We start from the raw sequence: 24,665 nt of genomic DNA, 5'->3' as shown, positions 1-24,665 counted from the left end.
CAGATGATCCTGCTGCCGCCACCACATAACCCTCCAGCAGCAGGAGCAGGTTTGTTGGACTGGAAAGGAAAAAAAATATTCATGGGTTCACATTTACAATCTGACCCAGAGAAGCAATTGACATCTGTAATGCTCACCCTGCTTTGAAAGCAGGCATTACGAGTTGCTGAATTTCATACTCTGAGCCATAGGAGTATGAACTTCAGCAGTACTTCTTAACATTTCTAAGAATTAAGAAAGCTGTGACACTCTATGATTCTATCATGATGGATTGTACAAGTTCAATCATCTCAGAATCCAAACTGGGCAAGCATCCAAGCCTTCAAGGAATACTTCACCATCAAAGCAACTTCCCTAGTGGTGGAGACTCAGTAGGAAACATTCTTCTCTGAAGCAGTATTGAACTAATGCCCCAACTGGGAATAGTGTAATTAAGGGAGAAGCAGGCTAGAGTTCCTCTGAAACATGGTGAAGGAAGATAGAGAGGCAGAATGGGAGTAAGGAACTAGATTCCTTAAACAATATATTTTATAAGTTCTTCAAGAAAAGCATTAAAAAAACCACATGAATTATAAAACTCTAAACTCTAACAGAGAGTATGGAGAGTTCACGTAACATCCTTGAGGGGGAAAAAGAACCAGAATAAGATACCTAGGCTAGTAACGAAAATGCAAGTTCTTTAAAGAAAAGTTTAATAACGCCAGAAAAATACTGATAAAAGAAAAGGACTGTAATTAAAGGCAACCCCCCCAAAGACACATAATATTTTTATAGAGCATTTCACAAACATGACAGTGACTTAGAGCTCATTCCTGAGCCTGGGGGCTGAACAAGCTTAGGAGGCGACCAGCCACCTATGCTGGCTTCTGTGCCACTTGCGCAGCACAATGTGGCACAGACGCTGGCGTAGTGCCACTTGTGGCAGCAGCCCAGGACTGGCACGGCAGCGCGGCCCATGGACACCAGCTCAGTCTCCCGCCGACGTCCTGCTGGCACAAGTGCTCATGCCGGTGTCCTGGGAGGCGTTCCTGGGGTGTTCCGGGGGGCGGGGCTGCTGGTAGGCGCCTAACCCCTTCCAGCGCAGGAATGCCCCCCCTCCAAAACAGCATTGCTGCGCCAGGTTTTTCCTGGTGCAGCCTCACTGTTCTCTAGGTGGGAAAATGCCCCATTTTGAAATTTAAACAGGCTTTTTTTAGCTTTTCGGGGGCCGGGGAACTTCTTCAGAGGTGCCGCAGTGGCGCCTCAGCTATGCCGTCCCTGGCCGCCACAAAGCTCAGGAATGAGCTGTTACCCAACAGCCTTGTAACGTAGATGTGCTTTAATAGCTGTTGTTTATTTAATTGTTGGTCTTTAGATATTTGTCCTATCAGGGAGTCCATAGTCTGTTGCTGGGCTTAGACACCTCTATGCTGCAATAGAAAAGAGAGTAGGGAGAGAAAAGAAAGATGGAGGAGAAAGTAGGGCATGGGGTGTAAGGAAAACAGAAGAATAAAACCTTGTGATGAGAATCCTGCCTTGTGTTGTCTCCTTGCTGGCATCAAACTACAAAAGCAGATCAGCGTTCTTATTTCCCAAATTGTGGAGCTTCCTTGTTTCTCACTCACAGTGCAATCCTATCCACATTTCACTGGGCATAAGCCCCACTGAATACAATGGAACCTACTTCTGAGTCAACCTGCATAGGATTGTACTGTCAGTCATTTATTTACTTACTTACTTCATTTCTATACCATTTTTCCTTGTTCCTCAATGGTGAAAATGTACACTGCTCTATTGCATTACCTCTCACATTGGAATACCTTTCTTATTAATAGCATCCTACAGTAGGCAGGATTGCTTTGCAACCAGGCCTAATAACATGCTGGACTGGTCCACTTGCATATTATCCAACTTAATATATGTCATTATGTTCCAACAATGCCATTCTCCTGTCTAAATTGGACAAGCAAGTCACTCTCTGGGGTATTCTTCACGGAGATTTGCTGCTGTTTCGATGCTGATTTGCGTCGGAGGCAAATTTTGGTTATTCACTCCAGATCCGTGTTTTCCCCCACTGAGCAAAATAAGCCGGGTTAAAAGAGAGGCAATCCAAACCACTTCTGAGCCGTACTTTCCAGTAGAAGAGCGTTTTGTTGCTCGGATGCCCATGAAAAAATGTTTGCTTTGCTCCCCGGGACGTCTCCTTTCTCCTCCCCCAAGAACGGTGATTGGCTGGGGGAGTTGCCACTCTAACAGCATCGCACCGGCAGGAGGGAGACCCAAAGCAGACTGGCTGCCCCTCATCAGAAGGGTGATGGGGGTTTTGGCTTGGATTTTCTGCTCTCAGGATGCCCCCACCCCAAACACACACACACATAGGATCGCACCGGCTGGAGGGAGACCCAGAGCAGACTGGCTGCCCCTCTTCAAAAGGGTGATGGGGGTTTTGGCTTGGATTTGCCGCTCGCAGAATGCCCCCCCCCAAAACACACACACACACACAGGATCGCACCGGCTGGAGGGAGACCCAGAGCAGACTGGCAGCCTCTCTTCTGAAGGGTGATGGGGGTTTTGGCTTGGATTTGCCGCTCTCAGGACACCCCCCCCCCAACACACACACACATAGGATCGCACCAGCTGGAGGGAGACCCAGAGCAGACTGGCAGCCTCTCTTCAGAAGGGTGATGGGAGTTTTGGCTTGGATTTGCGGCTCTCAGGACACCCCCCCAACACACACACACCCATAGGATCACACCAGCTGGAGGGAGACCCAGAGCAGACTGGCAGCCTCTCTTAAGAAGGGTCACGGGAGTTTTGGCTTGGATTTGCTGCTCTCAGGACACACACATCCAACACACACACACATAGGATCGCACCAGCTGGAGGGAGACCCAGAGCAGACTGGCAGCCTCTCTTCAGAAGGGCGACGGGAGTTTTGGCTTGGATGTGCTGCTCTCAGGATGCCCCCCCCCAAAAAAAAACACACACACACAGGATCATGGGAAGAGAGGGCAGGATTAGGTGGATTTGGAGCGGTGAGTCATGAGCGGCAGCAGACGTAAGCAGCGCAGAGAAGTGCGCTGTTTCTCCCGTGAAAAATTGAAAATGCCTCGGGATGGGGGGAGAATCTGCGCTGCCATGAAAAAGCTATTTAAATCTGTTTATTGTTTGCTCCGATTCGAAACCGAAGCAAAATCCACCGTGAAGAATACCCCTCTGTGTGAGAGAATAAACCAACACAAATTGGACACATCCAGAAAGCCGTGAGGGGATTTTTTAAACATCCCTGTCATGATGCCGGTGCTTCTGGAGTAAACCCGGAAGTGATGTCATTGCGCTGTGCACACAGATTGCTTCCCCCATTCAGCGGGCTTGTTTCCACCTGCCGACCAGCTGAGGGGCGGCTGGCAGTCCAGTTAATTGACAGGCAATTGCCCGCCATAGCCAGGCAAATGGGAACCCTAATGTAGCTGCCTCACAAAATAAACTGGCCCCAAAAATCTATTTTTCCTTCAAACAGTTCTATATACCATCCAGGTCCAGTTCACATGGATGAAATTGTGATCTCTACAAGTTGGAGGACAGATTAATTACCACAGCTAGAATTTACACATCACTTCAAAATGCAATGTTTTTCAATGAAATTGGTACACACATAGAGTTACAAATTACTAAGTGCAGAATAATCAAATAATGAGAAATCAAGTGGGATATGAACCAGCTCATAATGACGGTGGGGGGGGGGAATGGAATGTTTGCTTTTAGAGTAGACAGTAGGGTTGTTCCTCTTATCAGAACTGATTTCCAAGTCATTTATGTCATTTATGATTGTCATTTCTAAGTGTTATGCTCATGCATTATTTATAGCTTGCAAAACTGTTGGCAAAATACACAGAAGCCAGGGTCCATAATTTACCAAGCTCTGGTTTCTGTGCAATATCTCCAGTTACTGCTGTTATGAATGGTTTCTGTATTTTTCTCATAATAATGTCTCTCCTAGCACTTTGTATATGTTGCGTAGCCCGTTGGCCTTGCGGTTTGCCACTCTGTCAAGTGAGGGCCCGCTTCATACATCTGTTGAAGCAGATGCTAATCTCTGAAAGCTTAATTTAGATTTTTTAAAAAAAATCTTGAGTCTCTAAGGTGCCCCAAGAGTCCTGTTTACAGATTTTAATTATCTTTTCCAAACCAAGAAATGACAGAACAATTCTCATTTAGAAAGGTTCTGTTATCTTTAGGGTTGCCAACCTCCAGGTAGTGACTGGTGATCTCCTGCTATTACAACTGATCTCCAGCCGATAGAGATCAGTTCACTTGAAGAAAATGGCCACTTTGGCAATTGGACTCTATGGCATTGAAGTCCCTCTCCTCCCCAAATCCTGCCCTCCTTAGGCTCCACCCCAAAAACCTCCCACTGGTGACAAAGAGGAACCTGGAAACTCTAGTTATCTCCAGTAATTTAACATGTAGGCTTGTCAACCTCCAGGTACTAGCTGGAGATCTCCTATTACAACTGATCTCCAGCTGATAGAGACCAGTTCACCTGGAGAAAATGGCCGCTTTGGCAATTGGACTCGATGACATTGAAGTCCTTCCCCTCCCCTAACCCCATCCTCCTCAGGCTCTGCCCCAAAAATCTCCCACCAGTGGTGAAGAGGGACCTGGCAAACTTATTAACATATGACTAATGCTAAATAAGCAGTTTAAAAAAAAAATCAGGATATAATTATAGTTTTTTCTCTCTCTTCTGTCTCCTTGTATTTGACAGATAGCCTGAGAAACTTCCTGAAAGTTTCTTTGTTAAACACTGACGCGCACAACTGAGATGGCTGTTTGCCAGGAGATAAACACCACAACCACCCCGCTTATACAAATGGATGGCTTTGCTTTGCTGTAGTTAAAAAAAATGTAATCCTAGCTAATCTAAAGTCTTCTTCTGGCACTTCCTCCTGCCACTTTATATGTTACTAAGATCACAACATGGCCATTGTAGTCAGCAAAGCCTGGGCCGATTAGAAAATGCTCGGAAAGAATGCCAAGGAAGAATGGGCTAGGTGCATGCTGTGATCTCTAGGATTTCAAACATGCCCCATGTAAATCTCCCATCTACTAATAGCTGGGTAGAAACGGACACAATGGCATTATTAGCATAGGCTCAGAATTTGTGTGGAGCAGAGCTGGTGCTTCAAAAAAGAAAAAAATGCAGCCAAGGCTTTGAAAAGATCAGAACAAATTGGACCAAGCTGAGAAGATTCTGCTGCCAAGTGAAGTAAACGGGTTTGACATTTATGTACTGTTGACCATGAGTGAGCTGCTAGGGCTGATGCTGTGACTATTCTAGTAATGGATTTAGGGCCCTGCATCTCATCTTTGCAAGTAAATATCAAATGGAGAAAGGAAGAAAAAGGTGTGTGTGTAAAACTGGTCCTTCAGCAGCCTGTGGTTTATGACACGTTCTGACATCGGTAAAATGGAATATCAGCAGGGCAACATAGCAGGAGGGGGAAGGTTGATTCTCTTTCTGAGCTCCACAGGTCCGCATGTAAACCTCCAATAATACGAGGTGAAGGGGGAGAGAAAATGATTTAGAAATGTACACATACCTGCTGTGTCAAAGTAGGTGCTTAATTGGAGAAAACGTTGCCAGTCTTTTAGCCGGCATTTGTATTCTTCCGATTCTGAGGTTTTGCTCAAGAATCATGTACTTTCCGAATAAGTGAGGAAATTATATTTAAACCCTGGCAGGAATAAAAGGGGGAAAACACACACACGCGGAGATTAAAAACCAAACTTAATGTTCTTTATATGAAATGTAACAACAACAATAATTGTAACAATAATGGAGTATGTGAGACCCTGGTTTCATTCTGTTCTGAAAGCCTAACTATACATTATGTTTCTCCACGTACTTCCCCAGCTTGAGTCACAGATGTATTCTGGGAGCATTGTGTTTTCCAGGTACCTGGAGGCCCAATTCAGATCAAGGCTGTAGTGCATGGGCAGATGGGGCTTAGATCCCCTCCCCAATACGGTTTCCTAGCTGCCGTTTCCTCTGTTTGCAAAACATACTTAGTCCTATCAGTATAAATGGATCCTAGAGCACAACAAATAGTGGCTCCCTAGGTCCATATCAGGTCAGATAAACAGTGAGGGTGGGGGGCTAAGCCACTTTTCCCCAGGTACTGCAATCCAAATCTGAGTTGGGGCTCCATGCACACAGAAAGCACAGAGCTCCCAGAACATGTCTCTGACCAGAGCCAGGGATGTACACGGAGAAAATGTAACATGTAATTTGTTAATGTTTTTAAAGCTGAACAGCTTCTGGTAAATTCTTTAGCACCTGTTCCTGTGGCCATCCTAAGCAGCTGTCAATTGGTTTCACCGGCATTTGGGCAATCCCATCCTGCATGCAAGTACGGAGTGATAACATAGCTGCTCATTGCTTATCTTTGCCTGCACACCAAACTGTGTCAAGAGATGTTCCCATCAAGACCATTCCCTTATGCCAGTCAGCAGGATTCACGCATTAGTATCCAACACCGGTACTTGGGTCAGTTAGCAGAAGTCAAAAGATCTCAAAGCCAAACAAAACAAAACACGTCAATAAAGAGCAAGTTTAAAATGTTTATGGTTCATGAGCATCAACACTCACATAATTACAAGGATAAAGACAAAATACCATGTATAGGCAAAATTATGACAATATCTTCAGGAAATTATGCAATTATAAACAGCACCTCACAATGGCAAACCACACAATAAATATTCAGCCACCAATACAGAGATACATTCAGCTGATAACACAGTGATGATGGATAGCTGAAACTGATCTTCTGTATAAAACTCCCATGTCGTTTGTAGTCTCTCATCTGCTTCTTCAGAGACCTTGGGTCACTGTGGCAATTATTCAGAGACAAAAGGTCACCAGTTCTGTGTGTGTAAACCCATACCAATAAAACAGACACAATTTAAATTCTAACAGCCCATTCCTGAGCTGTCAGCGGCTGGGGACAGCGAGGAGGAGGCGCTCTGTGGTGCCTCCTAAGCTGTTCCATGGCCACTGAAAGCTCAAAAAAAGACTGCAAAGGCTTTTTCTTTTAAAATGGGGCTTTTCACCCTATTGAGAATAGCGAGGCCGCGCTTGCTAAAAAGCAGATGTAGCCTCACTCTTCTCTCCGCCAGCGTACCCGGGGCAAAAGGAGACAGGAGGCTGCCTACAGGCAGCTCTGTCCCTAGAACACCCCGTGAACACCCCTGGGATACCAGAACGCTCCCAGAATGCTGGCACAGGCCTTTACGCTGGTGGGATGCCAGCAGAAGGCCCTGTCGGTGTCCCAGGGTGGCACTGCCACAGCAGCACCGGGAGACTGGCATCCGGGCCTCCCTGCCAGCGTTGGGGCCACTTATGGCAGCATAAGTAGCCCAGACACCGGCATGGGGGGGGGGGCAATGCTGGCACAGCCCCTTCCTGGCCTCCTGAAGACTTTCATCCTCAGAAGTGAGGAATGTGCTGTTAGGCAGTCATTTTCAGCCACTCAAGTCACAGTGTGTAACTTTAGTTGACTCATACTTGATGCAGTGCTTGTAAGAATTCAAATTCTATCTATATTATTGGTGCAATTTTAACCAATTCAATATTCTACTCAAAGGACAAGTGGATGAGGCAGTTCTACTGGCAAAAGCTTGAGTGAAGGTTGTGCAGGCTTTAAATAGCCCAACTGATTTGCTAGGCAGGAAGAGGATTCTCAGTCTGCCTAATTGTTTGGTGCCTTTTAAAAAAAATGATGTAGTGCCAAAGTCTTCTGACAAAGATGGGAACTGACCATATGGAAACTTCATTGGTGTATCAAGATATTTATGAGTAGTTGTTTCAGATGGATGAATTGTTGCATGCAGGTTATTATCAGGAAACATATACCCCAGGCCAAGGTCTATCCTTTGCAAGAGGCCCAGAAATTCACTAATCCCTACAGTGCACACTGTGTTGTTTGCTGAAATAAGTATTCCAGAATTTCCTCCTTTGTATGCCTGTGTTAACAAAAGGATTTTTTTCATTATTAATCTCCAAGAAATTAGTAAAAAAAAACATTTCTGCTCTGAAGAGATTGCAAAAAAAAATTCTACTTTGAAGAAAAAGCCATCTAAGTATTTTGAGAGCAATGTTGTGACATTATGTTATGTTTACAGAAAAGTCAATACATTTATCCTGAAGTCAACATTTTTAGTGTTTAGTACTTACTTCCTTACCCAGATTCAGTGGAATTTTATATTCATTCAAGTTTTGATGAGTCCCATCACATAGCTAGTTTATTAAAATTGCAGGTGAATGAAATCATAAATTCCAGCGTGCTTCTGAACAATCTCTGGTGCAGGAGATTGTAAACATAAAATAAAGTAAGAAGAATCATGTTGCATTCCACTGGGAGACATATTTTATCCTTCTGAGGCATATTAGAAATGCATGTTTTAGAAATCGAGGTTAGGCCCACCGGACTATCCTCCCAAGAGAAAGATTGTCTGCCTGAAGCAGAGTTTTCTTCTTGCATCTCAGTTGTGTCTCAGAACCACAAGTTCAATGCTTTCATCTGTTTAGCATCTGCACTGCATTTTCCTTAATTCCAATACATGTCCCACTATACCAAAAGGGATTTTTCTCCCTTTTGCAAACAGTTTTAACACATCAACAAGATTTGCTACTTTATTTCTCAAAGGATTACTTGAACCATTAGGGTATCTTTCGTTCTGCATCTGTTCAAAGTTAATCTCCCATCACTGTAACGTATGTCCAGAATGATCACTTCACTGCACACATCAGCATGGTGTAATGGTTAAGAGCAGTGGTTTGGAGTGGTGGACTCTAATCTGGAAAACCGGACCCACTCCTCCACATGAGCGGTGGATGGTAATCTGGTGAACCGAGTTGATTTCCCCACTCCTACACACGAAGCCAGCTGGGTGATCTTGGGCTAGTCACAGCTCTCTTAGAGCTCTCTCATCCCCACCTACCTCACAGGGTGTCTGTTGTAGAGAGGGGAAGGGAAGTTGATTGTAAGCTGGTTTGATTCTTCCTTAAGTGGTAGAGAAAGTTGGCGTATAAAAACCAGCTCTTCTTCTCGCTACATGAAGCAGTGTACGGCATATGAAACTAGGCAAACACTTGCCACAAATGCAAATGCCTAATGGTCCAGTCTTAAGATTTGTAAAATTAATAATTATTGCTTAGAGTGAGGCTTACCAACTGCTGAGCCTGCTAAGTACCACAAGTGATGGCAGCATCCGCTATGAGAACAGTTCCTCTATATTACGGAAAATATATTTCTTTAAACAAATCAGCAGGTGGTAGGATATAGAATAGCGATGTCACAATAAATCTCTTGAGGCTGCTCTGTTTTATGCCATGTCTCTAAGCCACCATATTTTACAAGATGAATCTGTGTTTTAATTATGCAGGAATTGAAAACTAACGTCCTTAACAATTTCAGACCATTAATATTCCATGTTTCTTAGTTCCTAAACATAAGATCTGAACCAATGGCAGATTATGTAATGGATCTCCAGCCAGATGTTGTAAATATTGGATGAGTTTTGAAACTAAATTATTAACTTGAATATGGTGTTTTATATGCAGAAGAACTGCAGGCAACAGTTCATGTATGAAATACTTCTACATGGATTAAGGCTGAGTCAGAAGAGGAATGCTGTTCGTGAAAATTTGCAGCAGCATCAAAATTTACCCCTCCCTTTAACAATTTTGGGTGCGTGTGTTTTAAGGACACAAAGTGTGCAGCTATATAGAGTGAGGGTAAGCAGAAACCCATTTGGCTAATACAGGAACCACTGTCCTTGCTCTGTTTAACTTCGGTTACATTGTCACATAGACAGATGTAAGTGGGTAATGTCATCACATAAATTATGTGATCCCTATTGGTTGGGATTGCTCTGGTAGGAAGGAGAAAGAAGCCCAAAATGGCACTGAAGCAGCAGCAGAGAGGGAATCCAGGACAGCAATAGGCATGAAAAAGATAATATTTCAGTTTGTCAGGAAATATTTCAGTTCCATGAAAAGCTCTATTTTCAGTCAGTAATTTAAAAGGCATGAACACTCAGTGCAGCCCTCATATAGATCATTTGCTGCATTATTCATGTGATAGATTTTTAAGTTCTATGTTCAATTTTTGTTATTACCCATAATGCCCCTGAGGACCACACCCCAGGACACCCCCTTTTTCCTGTATAGTGTGAATCCCCTTTTTGTACATGTGTACACCTGAGGTAGGAGCCCGTGGTGCAGAGTGTTAAGCTGCAGTACTGCAGTCAAAAGCTCTGCTCACGACCTGAGTTCGATCCCAACGGAAGTCGGTTTCAGGTAGCCGGCTCAAGGTTGACTCAGTCTTCCATCCTTCCGAGGTGGGCAAAATGGGTACCCAGCTTGCTGGGGGTAAAGGGAAGATGACTGGGGAAGGCACTGGCAAACCACCCCGCAAACAAAGTCTGCCTAGTAAACGTCGGGATGTGATATAGCAGCTAATAAGGCCTATGCCAGGGGTCTGCAAACTCATTAATCAAAAGAGCCAAATATCAACAGTACAACGATTGAGATTTCTTTTGAGAGCCAAATTTCTTAAACTATATAGGTAGGTACACTGTTTATTAACTTAATTAACTTTAATTAAAGTTTTAAGTCTTAATTAAACTATAGGTACACTGAATAAAACTTGATATCATACTTAATAGTGATCTTATTTAATGATAAAAATTAAATTGTAAGTCCCTGCCATTTCCCCCTCCCCGTCCGGAGTCCTCGTCTGGAGGCCTGGTCTACCGCCATAAAAGCCTATTGGTAGACCTGGCTTCCGGCTGAGTCCCATTGGGAGGCCAGGTCTACCCAATGGCTTTCTTGGCAGTAGACCTGGCCTCCGGTGGCTCATAGAAGCCAATTGGTAGACCTGGCCTCTGAAGGGGGACTTTTTCCCCCTCCTCGGAGTCCAGGTCTACCGCCAAGAAAGCCAGTGGGTAGACATGGCCTCTGAGGAGGGAAAAAAGTAAGGTATCCATAAAATTAAATCATGACAATGACTGACAAACAATGTGAACAATGTGAGCAAACTTTTCTCTAAATTCACAGACACAGTAAACACATGAGAACATAAGAAAGGTCGTGCTGGATCAGACCAAAGCCCTTCAAGTCCAGTAGTCTGTTCCCACAGTGGCCAACCAGGTGCCTCCAGGAAGCCCACCAGCAAGACCAGTGCAGCATCATTGTCCTGCCTGCGTTCCATAGCACCTGATATAATAGGCCTGCTCCTCTGATCCTGGAGAGAATAGGCATGCATCATGACTAGTATCCATTTTGATTAGTAGCCATGGATAGCCCTCTCCTCCATGAACAGGTCCACTCCCCTCTTAAAGCCCTCCAAGTTGGCAGCCATCACCACCAACTGGGGCAGGGAGTCCAACCATTTAACTACGTGTTGTGTGAAGAACTATATAGGTAGGTACACTGTTTATTAACTGATTTAATAATTCACAACTACCTCCCCCCACACCCTCAGTTACCCTTACTCCATGCCCAGAAGATGGCCAAGAAAAAAGTTTCCATGATCCCTGGCCAATCTGGCCTGGAGGAAAATTGCCTCCTGACTCCAAACTGGTGATCCACATTTACTTGGGCACGTAAGAAAGGGCCACAAGAGCCTCCCTCTCATGAACTGTCTAAGTTCACAGAATCAGCATTGCTGACAGATGGCCATCTAGTCCCTGCTTAAAAACCTCCAAAGAAGGAGAGCCCACCACCTCCTGAGGAAGCCTGTTCCACTGAGGAACCACTCTGTCAGAAAGTGGTTTTGATGCAATTTCAACCAGTTGGCTCTGGTCCAACCTTCTGGGGCAACAGAAAACAACTCTGCATCTATAGGACACCCCTTCAAGTACTTGAAGATGGTTATCATATCACCTCTCAGTCATCTCCTCTCCAGGCTAAATATACCGAACTTCTTCAACCTTCCCTCATAGAACTTGGTCTCCAGACCCCTCAACACCTTTGTTGCCCTCCTCTGGACACGTTCCATCTTGTCTATATCCTTTTTAAATTGTGATGCCCAAAACTGAACACAATACTCTAGGTGAGGTCTAATTGGAGCAGAGTAAATTGATACCATTGCTTCACATGATCTGAACACTTTATTCCCAGTTTCAGCCAGGATCGAACGCATGCATTTCACCGAATGTGCATTTGATCCTGGCTTAATTCTGGCTGAATCAGGGAATAAAGGAGGCTAAAGCAACCATGAGTTTTCCCCCTAAACTTCTGTTTATACTGCCCTAAATCGCATTTGATCTTTTTAGCTACTGCATCACACTACTGACTCATGTTCAGTGTATGGTTTACTAATACCCTAATTGTAAGGACCAGGTGCCAAGGCAAGAGCCGATTCTTTAGACAGAGGAGCATTATTTACTTCCCAGCAACCTCGCAACTCCCGATCTGGGGTCACCTGGTCCTTACAATTCAGCTCCAAGTCTAATATGATCAATAAAATAGTTAAAAAACATTGGCACCTTATACAATGCATACCAGGCTGCCAAACCCCGCCTTTGTGTGGACTTCGCCGTCCCCGGACCATTCGAGATCAATTAGTGCACACAGACACTCCTTTGCAGGAGCCTTCTCCAACGTCCCATTTTTTACCACCCGCTTTGGGACATTATCCATGTGGCTCCTGTTCAGTTTGTAATTTATGTCTTACCCTCAAAGAGGTTATCTCCCTGGTTACTGGTTTCAGGTTTACTTTGAGACAGTTCTTTAACTGTTCTTCCAAACAGGTCGTTTATTATATCTTATGTAAATGTGGATTTTCCTATATTGACAGCACAATTAGACCTATTAGGACAAGAATTTCAGAGCATCGGTCCAGGATCCGCTCCGGAAATCTTGAGGCTCCGCTCACTCCGCACTTTATTGATAAAGGACACAGAGATAATGGCATGTCTTTCTGCGTCTTGTGGCAGTATCAAGGTCGTCCCTATGATTCCCAAAATATACAAAAAATACTACATCAAATGGAAACTAAACTTATATTTCTCATGGGATCTTTGTCCCCCAATGGTTTAAATAACGAATTGGATTACTCTTGTTTTTTATAAGAGTTTTCTCCTTTAAGCATTTTTCTTTACTGCTCCACCAGCTGCTGTTCATTTCCTTGCATTGCTTTCTATTTCAACTCGCAACTTGTCAGTTTCATTATATGCTTTGGAGACCTATACAGAAATCCTCTCGGTCCCTCTTTGAAATTGATATGATTGTTATAAACTTTTCTGGTAAGTTTTTTAATATATATTTATGATGGTAGTTGCATAGTTTCTTAATATTAATATTTTTGATATAATGTGAAATAAAGGTTCAACTCTTAATATTTTTAAACAATTATTTATTGACATGATATCTTTGTATTAGCATGGTATACTTTTTTGATCATGTTATGCAGATATGTGTAGCTGATGAAGCCATGTGCGAAACGTGTGCATGATCTAGACGACACGTCCGGGCACCTCCTCTGGCACCTCCTCGCTGTGGTCCTCTTTTTTGACATTTTGTGTCCAGCTACCGAGAAATACAGGAAAGTCTTTCATGGACAGCTATATTGTTTTTATGTGATCCATTGGACAATTTCTTTTGTCATATTGCATATCTTGCTGGACTATTTATGCTAATTGTTTAAAAAAATTCTGATTGTGTTTCCCTTAATCTTTGTACATATGTTCACTCCTTGCACTTACCTGCACCTTTATAAATTTATCTTGTGTTGATATTACTTTGTAGTGCTGTTTGGATCTTTTCCATCATCTATACAGCACTAAGCCTTCATTCTCTCCAGTACCTGGAGGTTGGCAACCCTTCTTAACAGGAGGGATTACACCACTTCTTCCTTCTATATTAACAAATCTTTCCTGCAATCTGCTCACCCCTTATTTTCCCTTCATGAGCCTGTTCGCAGATATACCACTTCCACCTCACAATAGAGGTCTGTTGGGCCTAGCCAAGTTAGGTACTGACTGAATCTTCCAGCATCTAAACTATGGAGGGTAATGCTGGTTGGCGCATGACAGGATTGGTGCACATCCTCCATTCAGTTTCCACCAATGCCCAGTAACATGCTAACAGCTGCTGTTCAAATGAAACATATTCCTGAGCTGCGAAGAGAAGGTTTGGCTGCAATCCTAAATATCATTTTCTAGAACCAAGTCCTACAAACATCAACGACCTTTACTTCTATACAGACATAGTTAGACTCTGCTTTTAAAAGGTTGAAATTTTGTTTTCATAGTTATAAAGAATGTTATCTGACTTTTTCACAGCATTTGGTTTCATATTCCCTGAATGGGTTCATTGACCTCCCACTCATATTTCTTAGTAATTGCAGCTTCAGTGCAGTCAGTAGGAGGTTTGTCTTTAAGTTTCATGGGAGCATAATTTAACTCTTCCTAATTAATTGTGTGTGTATAGAAAAAGTCAAATTAAAAATTCTATGGATAGTTTATTTAAAAAAACTCCTTTGTTCATAAGAGTTGATTAACCCTTGTAGGTGGATGGCACCATTATAATGTTGTTTAATTACTAAATGACACTATAGATCACCAGTTTCATTAATCATCACGACTACAGTAACTTCCATTCACTGTTGTGACCTAAAAAATGAATATATATATTTACATCTTCTGTTCTTCAATGTTAAAGTAAGAAAAGAAGAGTCTGAGCATAAATATCTTATTGGATCAGAGTAATCAATCTCCATCTGTATTTTAAATCATAATGCATATCTTTAAAAAAATTCTATTGTGGTCTTTGTTATGTTTAAATACCCCTCTAGCACCAAGGAATGATCATCTAGTAGGAATTGGAAGGGATGTGAAGTTCAATATGCTCCATCCTGTATTTGAGAGTCCACTTGAAGAAAACAAAGGAAGCTGGGCATGTCTTGTCAAAAACGTATTATGCAGACGAGCCCTTAGTCTCTGCCATCTGAGTGGCAGGAAAAAATAAATAAAGGGGGCATAATTTAAGACCTGAGTAGAAGGCTATAAAAAGTATAAATGCCTTTGTTTTCTACAAGCAGAATCTCAAATACAACAAATAAAAGTTGGAAACAGAAAGCACCAATTTTATAGTAAGCAAAAGAAAGTGTACTGTTTGGATTGAAACACTTGTATAGGATCATAATAGAAATAACAGCATATTTGGGACATCAAGATTAACTTTATAATAATGAAAATGCTGAACTATTCAGTAGTGCATTTTCATTATACACTTTACAGCATATTAATTATGGACCAAATTAGTCCCATTTGAACAATAAATATAAGCAAAATACACAGGAATTATCATTATCTAATCATAAATTGTCTTACATTAAAAAGTTCATACTGTACATTCAGAGTAAAACACTGTCTTTCACTCATTCCCAAAAGGAAGCATTTCATAGGGTTTTTTTTCTCAGTACTCCTCCCAAATTCAAATTTTTCTGTCAGAAAGGTTGAAACATTTCAAAACCCCGTCCCCCCACCTAGAGTCGTCACATGTCAAATAGGCAGAAACTAGACTAAGACTACTGTGACCGAATCAAAGAACAGTGTGAGCTGTATCAATGACATGCTGACACCAAGGAAAGAGAAACAGACAGCAGAGGACAAATGCTGAAAGTTCATAGGGCCTGAACAGTTGAGGAGGAAATCTAAGGGAATTAAGGGAAATTAAGAGTGCATTAAGGGAAACAAACTGGAGTATTTATATTTATTTAAAATACTTATATACCCATCTTTCTCCTGAGCATCTCAGGAGAGGGCTATAATAGGAAATGCAATATTGTACCCCACAAAAGTCATTGATGATTGATTGAGAGGTAGAACAAGATGAATGACAGACTGAAGAGATCTGAGAACTGGTAGGGCTCTACATTGCCAGAGGTTGGCAGGAAGGAAAATCTCTGGCTTTCCCCCAGACTAATTTTGCAATAGCCTGTCAGATGAATATAATGGATTATTTATGAGTACAGAGGTAGTTGTTTAACTGAGCTTGCTAAAGGGGTAAACAACTGTCTACAGCTCTGATCTAACCCTTTATTTCATTTAGCAAAAAAAAACTATGATATCATCCCCATCCCACCCCCTGATTTATTAGTTTAGAGCCCCTTATGTCCTAAACAAAGATATGCTAATGAAGAATGACAGAGTCTATATTAATGCCTTAAATGAAGATGAGATTAATCTATTTCTGCAATGAAGGAACAAGAGAGAGCAGTGTACTTGCAACTTCATTCTTAGAAAATAAAACTATATAGTAATTTCTGTTGATCTTTACTACTTTACAATATTAGGGCCCACTCAGTTTTCAGGGTTTTTCATACAATCAACATTGTAAAATAGGCTTCCAGGTTCTCACTGGTGACAGGGGATTCCCCCACTGCCGACAGTCACTTCCTGCTGCCACTTAGATGGGCAGCTGGGAAAAAATAACTTGGAAAAACGGGGTGGGGGGATGAGCAGCATCTCAACAAACTGATGTCACACCCCGTGCACCCAAAAGTGATGTCAGTGCATTGTCAGGGACACTCTAGCATGGGAGCAAAACTATATGAGTAACATCACTTCTGGGCACATGGAGTGTGATGTCAAAATGTCACTGGTGACATCATCAAGTTGCTGGAAGCTTCCCCCCCCCCACACACACACACAAACACATACTTGGCAAGTCTCCCGCCGGTTGCCAGCCTTGTGCTAGCAACCCTATTTTGAAATTTATTAATAATTAATCCATGGATTACCACTTGAGAAGCATTGTTTTACAAATCTAGTATCTGAATAGAAACTTCTAGCAATTCTTCTCATGTGCCGTTTACCTGTGGTGCAGTCAAGGTAAGAGGATTATTTTGCAGGAGTACAGTATATAGTGTAAATATGGTTGAAAGCATGGAATAAAGGGGCCATACCACAATAGTAGTGCACATACTTTACATGCATATGAGTTCAAACACCCCAAAAGCCAGATGTTAGCTTAGATAATCACTGAGTTAATTCCACATTTAAGAATAATAAAAGAATCATAATATTTAAACTATTCATCAAACAATCACTTAGAATGTATTGACTCCCACGTGTTTCAGGGCAGCACACTTTAGAAGCCCAGATTTTACTGGAAGCTAACATTCTTTCTTCTGATAAAGTTTTGAAAATGAAATTAGGATTTTTAAAGATCTCACACTTGCTGTTTTGTCTTCTGTCCCTTTGGTTTGATGGATCAAAGCTGTTTTCTCAGCGCTTGTCTCAGAACCTTTACTTTTAAGGCCGCCACATGGGAGAGATTTGCTATATTTGTGTGGGTCAAATTTAAGATAGTCATTAGCTTATTTTATCTGGTTTATTAATTAGAGAATGTCAGTGGTGGCATTTATAATGATTAAAGAACCCAGAGGAGTGTTGTGACAATTAATTACGGCATGTAGAGAGTTTTATTGATGTAAACTGTTATATTACTATTAATATCATCAAGATTATGAACCTTTAAGGGCATCAGATTTTGACCCCTCTTGTTTTACTACAGGGAGCTCATTAATCCTGTTCCAGTTTATCACAGTGATGAATAAATAAAACTATGGTCTTCTAAGCGCATCTTTGGTGAGACGGCAATTTACCACACGAAGAGGCCCACAAGGGAAGCAGATATGCCATTAAAGTAAACAGAGGTTGAAAACAGGAGATTATACAAGGTAAAAAAGTGAAGCATTGCTTAGAAAAAATTCCATGTGGGTAGGTCTGCCAGTTATTTCCTACGGGATTTCTATGCTTTTATATCTGCAGCGTGCCTGGAAATCAGTGGGAAACAGGATGCTAGGCCACATGAACCATTGGTCTGATGCAATAGGGCTCTTCTTGTGTTGTTTTTAACTTTGTTATAAACTGCAGTTTAGATCAGTGATTTTTAAAAGCTGTCATACAAAGTTATTTAAATTTTATTTTTAGTACTTGTTTAACAATAATGTTTTCCACTGCCTTAATTATTATTTATAATAGGGTGGCAGAATACAAAGGGTAACAATAACAACAATAACAACAACCACAACAAAAATGTTCTTCTCAGTAGTAGGAGACAAGTAAGACTTATGTGGATCCACCTTGTGATGTATCCCCTTTAAAAATGTATGACTTTTATTATGCCTTTTTAATTGTTCCTGGATTGATGGAAATTGATTTAGTCTGCAATGTTAATAAAAAATTTAAAAAACAATAAAATAATGTTCTTAAGCAGAGGATGACACATGGGAAGAGTGAGGATGCAGTTCACCCTATAATAGTTTCTTAATTTGAGCCAGTGTGGTGCAAAGGTTAGAATTTTGAACTCTCACTTGACAGTCATTATTTCTCAGGGATGTTGTGAAGATATAATGAAGGAGGAGATAACCATTTAAGCCCCGCTGAGCTCCTTGGAGGCAGGGGAGATTAAAAATGTAGAAAATAAATACATGCATGGGCATGCAGCATCTTTCCTAGCAGCCATTAGTTTGGATTCTACCACTATCTTACCACTATGTAAAGTCTGATGCCTTTTTCCACTCTAAAGAGTCTTTGTTCAACAGTGGAAGGACTTAGGATGGAGAAAGCCTCCTTAGGTTGGATTCACACCATTGCTTATTACATTTTTATCCCACTCTTTCTCCAAACACTGGCACTTTCTCCAAACACTGCGCAAAAAAATTTCCCCAGTATTTTTTGGTTTGGGTTTATCAAACCCGGAAATTTATGAAAAATCCAGAAAACCCAGATTTAAAAAATAAAATAAAATATTGGGTTTGATTAACTCAAAAAATACCAGAAAACATCCTAATCCGTCAGATCCATCTCAGTGGCCTTCTCCAAGGTCCAGAGAAGCCTAGGGGGGATATGACTGCAATCTAGTCTGCACATTGGGCTCCTGCCCACCCGCAGCCAAAATAAGAAGCCTCCCCCTTTGTCTTGGTGCTAACAGCGCCGAGAGAAAGGAGGGAGCCTTGTCATTCTGGCTGCGGGTGAGCGTGGGGGACTTCAGTGCACTCACCTGCAGCCAGAATAGGAAGCAAGAGCTAAAGCAATTCCACGCTGCTTGGTTTCTCAGGAGCCCCTGGGTATCTGGGTAACTGGGATTGATTCAAAGGCAGGTAAGTAAGAAGGGGGGAGGGAGGGGAGAAAATGTAAACAGGGCCAAAGTGGCCCGAATAAGGCTGAAAAAAAGTTGCTATTAGTTAGGATCCACTTATTCTGCTCACTTTATTGCCACCTTTTTCCTTACCAGTAACCCCCTCCCTGAAAAATCCCAGAAAATCTGAAATGTACACCCCTACCTGGCACTCTAAGCATTAACAAAAATCACAGCTAATGAGAAAAAAATTATGTACTGTTCGTTTCAGTGCTGGCCCTGAGTGCAATACTTTGCTTTTTGTGTTAAATATTGTTAAGTCACTTCCAACCCATGACAGCCCTATGAATTTATGATCTCCAAAACATCCTATCATTAACGGCCTTGCTCAGTCTTGGAAAGTGTGGGCCGTGGCTTTCTTTATTGAATCAATCCATCTCATGTTCCTTCTTCCTCTTTTCCTGCTGCCTTCAACTTTTCCTTGCATTATTGTCTTTTCCAGTGATTCTTGTCTTCTCATCATGCAACCAAAGGACAATAGCCTCAGGTTGGTCATTGTTGGGAGAGTTCAGGCTCAATTTGATCTAGAACCCACTGATTTCTTTTTGGTGGTCCATTGTATTCATAAAACTCTCCTCCATCCCCACATTTCAAATTAATCTACTTTCTTCCTGCCAACTTTTTTCACTTTACAACTTTCACACCCATACAAAGTAACAGGGAATACTATGGCATATAGTGGCTTGCATAAGGCCATCTGGCAAGTTCATGACAAAGATCAGATATGAATAGGAGTTTTCTTTTTTGTCACAGTGCAATTCTATGCACATTTCACTAAGCACAAGCCCCACTGAATACAATAGATCCTACTTTTGAGTAAACCTGCATAGGACTGTGCTCTCATTCATTGATTTATTTACATACTACATTTCTTTACTGCTTTTCCTTTTTGCTCAAAGGTGAAAATTTAAACTGCTTCAAATTTAAACTGCTTCACATCCTTACACTTAAGGATCTTTTCTAGCTCCTTCATGGCCTTCCGTCCCAGTCTCAATCTCCTTCTTATTTCTTAGTTGCAGTCTCCCTTTTGGCTTTACTCTTTCCATATTTCTGTCTGTGCCTTCTCCAAAGGGACTTCAGTAGATACCTGTGACAAACTTCAACCCTTCTCTGAGTAGCTAACCCTTTGTACCATCTTCTAGATATGGTTTGTTGCACCCCCTGACAGCCTTCTTTTGGCTAGATATGGGAGAAAAGACAAGACTCTTCCCTCCTATTTTCCATTTCCACTTGTATCTGCCTGACACACACAAAGCTACTGCCAATTATAATGCACAGCAGAATTCTCTTCTGTCAGTACCTCTTCAAATTAAAGGTGAAGACACATATTTTAGAGCACTGAGGTCATTCTAGAAGTGCCATCACTCCATTTTATTCAAGCACACTTGTCCTCTCCAGGGTCAAGCTCTGAGGGGGGGAAACAAGTTGAAAGTATAATGATGATTGGCTGTCTCCCTCCCTCTCTGTCTCTCCATAAAATTCTCAAGAAATTTCCTCCACCCAATTCCTGGAGCAGTTCTGTTCTTTAAACAATACTTTAAAAAAATGGCTAAGGCAATGAATGAACAGATAACATCCATGTGGCACTTATAAAAAATGAAATGAGGTAGAAAGCCTACTGAAGCCTACAGTTTGAGAATGATGGCTGAGCCAGAATTGGATTGCTACTATGCACATATGTCATTTCACTTACAAAGTTGGGCTCGAAATACTTATAAGGATTCACTGTGACCTCTGTGTGTGTGTATGTGTATCCTCCCTATCCTGCCATTAACGGTGACTCAAGGTAGCTGTGCCTTCCCTATTCTAAAGAGAAGGTATTAATGTTAAACATTAAGTTTCATAGAAGTCATGCCCTTTGTTAATCATGAAAAATCTTTGGGCGAAAACGCATGGTCATATTAGCCTCCTTTATTCCCTGTTTCAGCCAAGATTCAGCCAGGATTGAACGCATGCGTTTCGCCGAACATGTGTTCAATCCTGTCTGAATCCTGTCTGAAACAGGGAATAAAGGAGGCTAAAGCAACCGTGCGTTTTCGCCCTTTGTATCCTTGTCATTTTATATAAAGCACTTGAAACGGTGGGTTGTGTATGTAAAGTGCCTACCCGACTTATGGCAACCCTGTAAGATTTTCAAGGCAAGAGACTAACAGAGGTGGTTTAACATTGCTTTCCTCTCAAACTGCGGGTTAGATCAAGCCTATAAAATGCTGGTTTTGTCCCATGAGGAAAAGGGAGGCTGAATTAATGCACAAGCTGAATAAACTATGGTTTAGGGCAGCAGATTGTAAGGGACCACTAAGTAAATAAAAAATACAGTAAGTCACCATAAGTTACCCATTGAAGAGGTGATACTGACATAGTTTATGGCCTCAGCAGGTTTTAATCTGGCCCTGGTGGAAGAAGTGGTAAAATATAAGTGGCTGCTTCACTAAACTGATGTTTCACCTTTTGTTTTGTTAATGATTATGTGTGTGACAAATAACAATAAAGCTCAAAGTGATGTAAAGTGGTATAAACCCCTTCTGTCACATGATACCACACTTATCCTCTTCCTGACTCATAGCATCTCTATAAAGTAAAATATTGGATACCTCTTGCTGGGAAAAATTCCATCTGCCATATATTTCATTCAGAAATAAGCTAATAAAAAGTCTGAACCGAATCACCTCTTCTTGTGGATAAATTTAGTATGCTGAATGCAACAGCTAAAAATAATGATGGTTGGTAATCTCTAGAAAGCATCTGGCTCCTCATTGGCTGCTTTTCAGAGCTGCATTAGACAAGAATAATCAGAGAAAGAATGACTCTGCAAATAATCTAATGATGATAGTGGCTTCATCCAACCAGAACAGCAGATGTTCCCACCAAAAAGGATAATCTTAAGTGGTATTTTTGTACAAAGACTTTTCACTCTTCAGCTGGGTGCCTAGTGCCAGGTGGGGTACAGTGCATAAAGTGTTGGATTTGGACCTGAGAGACCTGGCTTCAACTCCCCAAACCATTAAGAAAGTTGATCATAACTGAACACTTTCATACAAACATCTTGGAACCTTCTTCAACATGGATATTTTGTATCTCATCTGTATTGGTTCCATCTTATGTTAGGGAGATGTATCTGCTTCTATCCCTTTTGCAGAAAACTTCCTGCCTTTCAAAGGGTACAAGCAAAACGTGAGCTTGCCTATTACAGGGAAAGGGGAATGTAGCCTCTGTCTGGCATACAAACAAAATATTTGCTCCCATAATGTGTAGCACTGGAGTAGAGAATGGAATAGTAAGAAAAGTCAACAAACTGAGGTGGTTTTTGCTTATACAAAATCTAGAAAAATATCCTCAGAAGAATGTGATAATTGAAATTATAATGACTTTTCCTCCAGAACGGCTCCAGAACCAGCCAGTTCGGAAGAAACAAACTAACATTTACTGAGTGTTGCAAGGTAAGGGGACAGAGTAGGGTAGCCACGTCCCTCCTCACAATCAGAGGGAGGTTTTTGGGGTGGAGCCTGAGGAGGGTGGGGTTTGGGGAGGGGAGGGACTTCAATACCATAGAGTCCAATTGTAAAGAAGCCATTTTCTCCAGGTGAACTGATCTCTATTGGTTGGAGATCAGTTGTAATAGTGGGAGATCTCCAGCTAGTACCTGGAGGTTGGCAACCCTAGGACAGAGTGTAAGCAGCATATTGTTATGTACGTCTGAGGGTGTTATGCTTTTTAGTTGGGGATGTTTTGACCTCTTCAGCCCGTGTAGTTTGGGGGGGGGGGGCTGAAGAGGTTGGAGTTCAGTGTTAGGCCCTGTTCAGTTTACTGTTCTAAACCAGATGTCCTCCGTTGTTGGCCCATTTTGGAGTACAGTGATACAAAGATAGGCATTCATACAGCTCATTTCAACCCACCTATGAGCTGTCTCTAAAGCGCTCTGGCAAGTTCAAACAGCGGCACAATCTTTTCCCCACCTTTTTTGGCGATGCGTTCTTTTACAGCTTAAAAAAAAATGTTCTGAGATTTATGCTATAGCATTGTAGCAGTACCATTGACATGCCTGCAGCTGTTTCCAGGAGAAACCAGAGAAGAAAAGCCACTCATTGGGTGGTGGTGGTACAGCTTAACAATTAACTGCCTTGCAGCTCATTCCTGAGCCTTGCAGTGGCTGGGGACGGCATGGCTGGGGAGCCGCCGCGGTGCCTCCAAAGAGGTTTCTGGGATGCTGCAAGGCTAAAAAAGGCCCTTTTAAAAAAATGGGGGAAATAGCCCCATTGAAAACGTTGGTGCTCCGTCAAGAAAAACCTGGCACAGCAACACTGTTGCTGGAGGGGGTGTTCCCAGGCTGGAGGAGTTTAGGAATCTGACTAGTCAGCTCCACCCCTGGGAACACCCCGGGAATCCCCCCCCCATGCCGGCACCGCATTCTCTTCTGGAATTTAGGTCCTGGAGAGCCTGTGGTGTCGGAGGAGCACCGTGCAGCTCCACGGCACCCAGGCGCCAACAGAACTGCCCCTGCCGCCAGGATAAGTGCTTCTTATTCTGTGATAAGAGGGCACTTACGTTGGTGGCGGGGTCATGCTGCCTCCACTACACTTTCAGCCCAATCCTCAGGAATGGGCTACAAGTGTGGAAACCTATTTTGCATTCCAGGTGAGAGAAGAATTTCTGAGGGAAATGGTCCTCAGTTGGGGTAGCCAGGCCAAGCCTGACAACCAGCAGGAGGGCTGAGGGGCAGGGATATGGCAGGGTGAATGACATCTGCAGTATTGCTGACGTCACTATGTCACATCTGAATACAACTCGGAAATGACAATGGGTAGCTCTAGGAATCACCAGAAACTCTATGGTGATTCACAGTGTTACCCATTGTTACTTACGGGTTATACACAGAAGTAACATAACATAGTATGGCACACAGGCCAGTGGCATTTTTCCTTTTTATCTTTTCTCCCCCCCCCCCACCTGCTTAAAGCAGCTGCAGGCAATGGGGACAATCAGCAGGAGGTAAGCCCATGCTTAGCTGATAAAATAGGTGATGATTATGATCCAGATAAATTCTTATTTTAAAATAAGTAATTATAAAATTCAGAGCATTTTTACTGTGTTTCATCTCTATCACATTTTGTTGTAGTTGTTGTTTTTTAGCCTACTGCACCCATTATTCCCAGGCAGTCTCCCATCCAAGTACTAACCAGGCCCAACCCTGTTAGCTTCCGAGATCAGATGGGATTGGGCATGTTCAGGGTGGTATGGCCGTAGGCTTCAGGGTGGTATGGTTGTAGGCTCCATCACATATTGTTGAAGCTCCTGCAAGGAAAAAAAATAGCTACTGTGATATGTTACAAGACCTTTGAGATTGCTAGTGGCCCTTCTACTACAGCAGCCTCATGCACAGAAATTTAGCAAATGAAGCTCTTATAATCATGATGAGAACAGAAAATATCCCACTTGCTGAATTTCTGCATGTTGGGCCTCTGTT

At 42.2% G+C, this 24,665-nt stretch overlaps 1 pseudogene; it reads right to left on the bottom strand.

Moving 5' to 3' along the window:
* Positions 1-24,329: 24,329 nt before the first annotated feature.
* LOC130484031 (5S ribosomal RNA) lies at positions 24,330-24,447 on the bottom strand (annotated as a pseudogene).
* Positions 24,448-24,665: the final 218 nt, after the last annotated feature.

The sequence above is a fragment of the Euleptes europaea genome, chromosome 10 (genome assembly GCF_029931775.1).
Source record: "Euleptes europaea isolate rEulEur1 chromosome 10, rEulEur1.hap1, whole genome shotgun sequence".
NCBI classification, from domain to species: Eukaryota; Metazoa; Chordata; class Lepidosauria; order Squamata; family Sphaerodactylidae; genus Euleptes; species Euleptes europaea.
Note: the sequence above shows the minus strand (reverse complement) of the source record. Positions and strands in the feature narration are given on the sequence as shown.